Consider the following 6,000-nt stretch of genomic DNA (forward strand, 5'->3'; position numbering starts at 1 on the left):
TATGGAGTTGAATTGAGAGCCTGCCTGCAAGAGCTCCCCCCATGCTGGTGTTCCTGCGCGAGTGCGCATTTGCTGCTAGGTCATAAAACACCAGAGAAAGGTAAAGAGTTGGGAGACATTCAGCAGTCTCCACACCAGGCAGGATCCTGAATTCACTGTTTATTTCATCTGCTTATTTATTCTTCACAGCAATCCTGTGAAGTAAGTGGGAACCGTTTTGTCAGTTCACAGATAAAGAAACCAAACAGCTGGGGCCCCATGTCAGGATCCCAGTGACCGAGTCAGGGAGTGATTCTGGGTGGGGGTGCCTGTCTTAGGGCTTTATGGCTATGAAGAAACACCATGACCACAGAAACTCTTATAAGGGAAAAGCATTTAACTGATGCTAGCTTTGGTTCAGAGGTTTAGTTTGTTGTCGTCATGGCAGGAAGCATGGCAGCATGCAGGAAGAGGAGGCGAGGGAAAAGTGGCTGAGAGTTCTGCATCCGGCTCTGTAGGCAGCAGGAAGACAGTGTGGCACTGGGCTTGACTTGAGCTTTGAAACCTCAGAGCCCGCCCCTCTGTGATACACTTCTTCCCACAGGGCCACACCTCCTAATAGTGCTCCTCCCTGGCGAATAAGCATTCAGACATGTGAGTCCATGGGGCCATTCCTAGACAAACCACCAGTCTCCAAGCCTGTCCCTTTGACCTCTCCCAGTTCACCTCTGCCATTACTGCTTGAGCTCATCACGCAGTGATCTCATGTACCCAGTGGATGCCTGCCTGTAACTGGACATAGCGTGCCTGAGACACCTCAGGCTGGCAGCGTCTCCACATCTCTACCTTTACACTCAGCCTGTGCTCAGCGCCCTGCCAATCCCACTGGAGACAGCTCCCAGCCACTGCACTATTCTTTCATGTTTATTACGCTTTCTATAACATATCTCAAAGCATGTTGTCCCTGAACCATGTTATTTTAGATTCTATAGTGACAAGATATAGCTGTAACTCTTTTCTGACCCCTTAGAGCTCACATTCTTGGTGCATGTGTCCTTGTTCAAGACTGTAGCACTCGGAACCAGCCCTGTGCTCTAAGATTCCTCTGCCTTGTATTCAGATCCCAGGGTCCGTCATTAGAGAAAGCCTTGCATTCTCAACCTCTTTGGTCTGCCCCTAGTCTGACAGGTCCCTGCAGAAGCCACTGTTCATTACCATGGTTGGTATCCCTAGAGCCCTGGACAGAAGGGAATGGGACCCATTTGCTGGGTTCCACATATTCTGCCCCCACTCTACTCTGCTTTCTCAGATCATTTCGCCCTCCTGAGCTTGGCCCTACGGCATTATCACTGTCTCAGTGCTGACTCTGGTCTTGCTGCACCTTCGTCTGATTCCCTGTCACATCCATTAGAGACTTTATCTCCTTTCTTACCTCTCAGAAGTCCTCTAGCCATGTGTCTAGCTCTCTTTCTCCCTCCCTGCCTCCTGCCTGCATACCAAGTATCACAATGAAGCTGAAGAAATAATACAGACACACACACACATAGGCACACACACACACACATAGGCACACACACACATACATACATACATATCACACACACCACAAAAATGCAAACATAATACATATACACCACACCATATATACATATTAATCTCCTTGTTATAGACCATTGCTACCTCTCCCTGGGAGCTTTGCCTCTGTAGCTTCTAGGATGTCATCTGACTTTACACCCTCATTTAAGACATGTTCAACCTGAGTTCTGCAGGGTGTTTCCTAGTCACCGTTTATAGTGTAGCCCTCCCACCATTCAAGATTCCCTTAGTATGCTGCCCTCACATCCCCACTGTTTCTTAGTTATTCTTTTCCCTTCTGTGAAAGATCCTGTCTGTCATGTCCATGACTGTGCCTAATGGTAAAATAATGTGTCCAAAGTTTGAATTTAAGAATCTGCAAAAAGAATGGATTACATATGTCCAGGATTATAGCTGCTAAAAGAGTGTCGTGAGGTGCTTACCACTGTGCTGGTGAGCACCAGACTAGAGTATCTGTCTCTATAGGCTCATTCTATAGGCTTCTTCCTTTATAGGCTCATTCTATAGGCCTATTCCTGGTTAGGCTCATCTGGTTAAGCAGCGTGTTCAGCCTCTATACATTTTGAATGAAGGAGAGTCCCAGCAGATATGAGGCTGGTTCCAGATCTGGCATCTGAATTAAGCAACACCACCCTTGTTTCTTCTCTGATAGGCCATATACATTATAGAACAATCTGTCACCTCATATGGCACTCCCCTGACTCCTGTCATTTTTCCATCTCTGAAATTTGGAATTCAACCTCAATGTGCATCCTCTTTCCTTGCAGTGACAGGAACCAGTCGTTACTTTTAAAACATTGATGGAAACATTTCCCCACCACACCTACTACTCAGTCTTCCCAAAGGAACAGCCAGCCAGCAGGTGATAAACACCAATAAACAGTAGCTGGCACTATTGTTTTTATAAAAGAAAAGACACAAAATTTCAGCTTCTGGAAAGAATGTGACCTCAAAAGCAAAGAGAAAGGAAAGTTGATGCCTCCCATAACCCTGAGATCATTGGGTGAGCTCAGCCTCCACTGTTCTGCGTGCCACATAAGGATGGCCTTCCCTGGAACCTTTGTGACCCACAAAGTAAGGTGGTACAGTGAATTATGTGAATAACAAGTACGAAGAAAATTCCAGGCACTCACTTCTTACTCCGTTCTTTAGACTGCTGATCTGGCTATAGAGTCAGCAGCAAGTAGTTTTTGTCTTTTCTCAAGGAGAAAAATAACCATAAGAGTTGCTAGTTTAAGTAGAAAAATTATAGAGGTGAGCTATGGTCCTAAAGAGCGATCTCTCGTCCCAGATGTTGGTGATGGAAGCTCCATAGCGAGCGCCCTCACCAAACTCCATGAGAAATGAATGTACAAATGCACCACAGCATTAATTAGTGCATAGATTAATTAATGTCCATCGTCTGATGTCTTCAGTTTCTTTTTTCAGTGTCTTAAAGGTTTCATAACAAGTCTTTCATTTGCTTGGTTAGAAATATTCCAAGTTTTTTGTTTTGTTTTGTTTTTTTGTTTTGTTTGAGTTTTGTTTTGTTTTCTGAGACAAGGTTTCTCTGGGAATCCCTGGCTGTGCTAGAACTTGCTTTGTAGACCAGGTTGTCCTGGAACTCAGAGATCTGCCTGCCTCTGCCTCCCAAGTGTTGGGGTTAAAGGCGTGCGCCACCATGGTCAGGCTGAAAGTAGTATGAAGTAGAACGGTTTTGATTTTTGATTGTTTGGGGTTTGTTGGTTTGTTTGTTTGTTTGAGATAGGATTTCTCTGTTAACCCTGACTTCTCTAGAACTCACAGCATTGGACAAACTCAAAGAGGTCCTCGTTCTCCTCCTTCTCTTCCTCCTCCTCTTCCCCTTCATCATCCGTTAAGGTAGCAAACACTGTGTTACATAGATCTGGGGAAGGGTGGACAGCCTTGTCCTGTTCCTGGTTTTAGTGGAACTGCTTTGAGTTTCATGCCATTTATGTTGAGGTTGGATGTGGATGTGCAGTATATTGCCTTTATTATGTTTGCATCCCTAGTCTCTCCACAGTTTTATCATAAAGGGGTATTAGATTTTGTCAGAGTCCTATTCTGTGTCTAATGAGATGACTGTGTGGTTTCTGTCTTCCAGTCTGCTTATGTGGTGGATTACATTTATTGATTTACATATGTTGAACCACCCCAGCATCTCTGGGATGAAGCCTATTTGATCATGGTGGGTAATTTTAATTGAAAATAGATTCATACAATGCATCCCAACTACAGTTTCCACTTCCCCCATTTCTCTCAGATCCCTCACACACTCACCTCCCCACTACCACAGATCCACTCCCCCTCCATTTCCTCTTCAGAAAAGAGCAGGCCTCCAAGAGATGACAGCCAAGCAAGGCAAAAGCCCTCATCAAGACTGGACAAGGCAAGACATTAAGGTATAAAGAGTCCCAAGAGCAGGCAAAAAGTCGGAAATACACCCTCTCCCGTTGTTAGGAGTCCTACAGAAACCATCAAGGTAACATACGCAGAAGAGCTGATGCAGTCCCATGCTTGGGACTTCAGTCTCTGTGAGCCCATGTGAGCCCTGCTTAGTTGATGCAGTAAGCCGTGTTCTCCAGATGTTCCTCATCCCCTGTGACTCCTATAATCTTTCCTTCTCCTCTTCCATGGGGCTCACCAATCTCTGATGGGAGAGGCCCCTGGAGACCTCCCATTTAGACTCTCTCTGTGTAATGTCTGATTGTGGGGCTCTGTGCTTGCTCCCATCTGCTGTGGGAGGAAGCCTCTATGAAGGTGACTGGGCTATACAAGGAATCAATGAAGCAAAGAGACGATCAACAAGGGAGACAAACCCCTATTCATACTAACTATAAGATGGAGAAAGGATATCTAAATTAATAAAATCAGAAACAATGGCTCATCTGTTAAAGGCTAGGTTCTCAACCAAAAATAAAATCAGAAAAGGGGGCTGGGGGACCTAACAACAGGTACTGAGGACATTCAGAGAATCATAAGGACATATTTAAAAACTATGCTCCACCAAATTGGAAAATCTAAAAGAAATGGATGCTTGTCTTATTAGGTACCACTTACCAAAGTTCAATCAATAGCAGATAAACAATTTAAATAGACCTATAATACCTAGTGAAAGAGAAGCAGTCATTAAAATCTCCCAACAAAAAAAAAGTTCTTGGGGGCCAGAAGGTTTTAGCACAGAATTTTACCAAACTTTCAAGAAGACTTAACTCCAATATTCCTCAAATTATTGCACAAAATCCATGCAGAAGGAACATTGCCAAACGTTTTATGAGGCCATGGTCACCCTGATGCTGATATCCAAATCACATAAAGACTCAACAAAGAAAGGGAACTACAGACCAATTCCCCTTATGAGTATAGATACAAAACTATTCAGTAAGATGCATGCACATGGAGTCCAAATGATAGTGGATAATCTTTTAGATATGTCCTGATATTTGGTTTATGAGTGTTTCATTGAGAATGTTTGCATCTTTTCTCATAAGGAAAAATGATCTGTAATTTTCTTTCTTTGTTGGGTCTTTGTATGCTTTGTGTATCAGGGTCAATGTAGTCCCATAAAACGAATTAGGCAATGTTCCATCAGTTTCTCCTTTGGAAAATGATTTAAAGAATATTTGCATTAATTCTTCTATGATGGCCTGGTAGAATTCTATGCAGAATCACTCTGGTCCTGAGCTTTTCTGGGGGGGAAGGAGGGAAGCTAGGCAAATTTTAATTACTGATTGTATTTCACTAAGGGTCATGGGTCTCTTTAAATTGCTTATCTGATATTTATTTAATGTCAGTGGTTCATATCTATTAACACACTTTTATCCATTTTTTCAGTTTTCCAATATGATAATATGCAGATTTTTAAAATATGTCTTTATGATTCTCCTGATTTTCTTGATGCATGTTGTGATCTCTCTAATTTTATCTGTTTGGATCTTCTCTCTATTTTAGTTAATTTGACTAAGGATTTATTAATGTTATTGATTTCCTCAAAGAACTAACTCGTTATTTCATGGATAGGTTGTACTATTTATTGTTGTTTCTGTGTTGTTGGTGTCATCCTCGAGTTTGACTAATTTGTACCATTTACTCCTTTTGGCTATTTGCTGTTCTAGATCTTGTAGGTATGCTGTTAAGTTTCTAATATAAGATCTCTGTAATTTTTGTGTGTGTAGGCACTTAATGCTATAAACTTGCCTCTAAGATACTTTCAGTGTGTCCCATTGGTTTGGCATGGTATATTTTTATTTATATTCAATTCTAAGCACTTTTGAGATTTCCTTCTTGACTTGACTCAGTTTTTTCATCCCATGGTGAGTTATTCAGCTTGTGTTCATATACTTTCTTTTGTTTTGTAGTTGTTAATATTCATATACTTTCTTTTATTTTGTTCATATACTTTCTTTTGTTTTGTAGTTGTTAATA

General features: G+C 42.1%; 1 protein-coding gene across 2 annotated transcripts in view; it reads left to right on the plus strand.

Annotated features, from left to right (window-relative positions):
* Nucleotides 1–6,000, plus strand: part of Atrnl1 (attractin like 1) — a 518,026-nt gene that overhangs the window by 404,477 nt on the left and 107,549 nt on the right. The gene's annotated exons all lie outside the window — the stretch shown is intronic.

This window comes from Mus pahari, chromosome 1, assembly GCF_900095145.1.
Source record: "Mus pahari chromosome 1, PAHARI_EIJ_v1.1, whole genome shotgun sequence".
Lineage (NCBI taxonomy): Eukaryota > Metazoa > Chordata > Mammalia > Rodentia > Muridae > Mus > Mus pahari.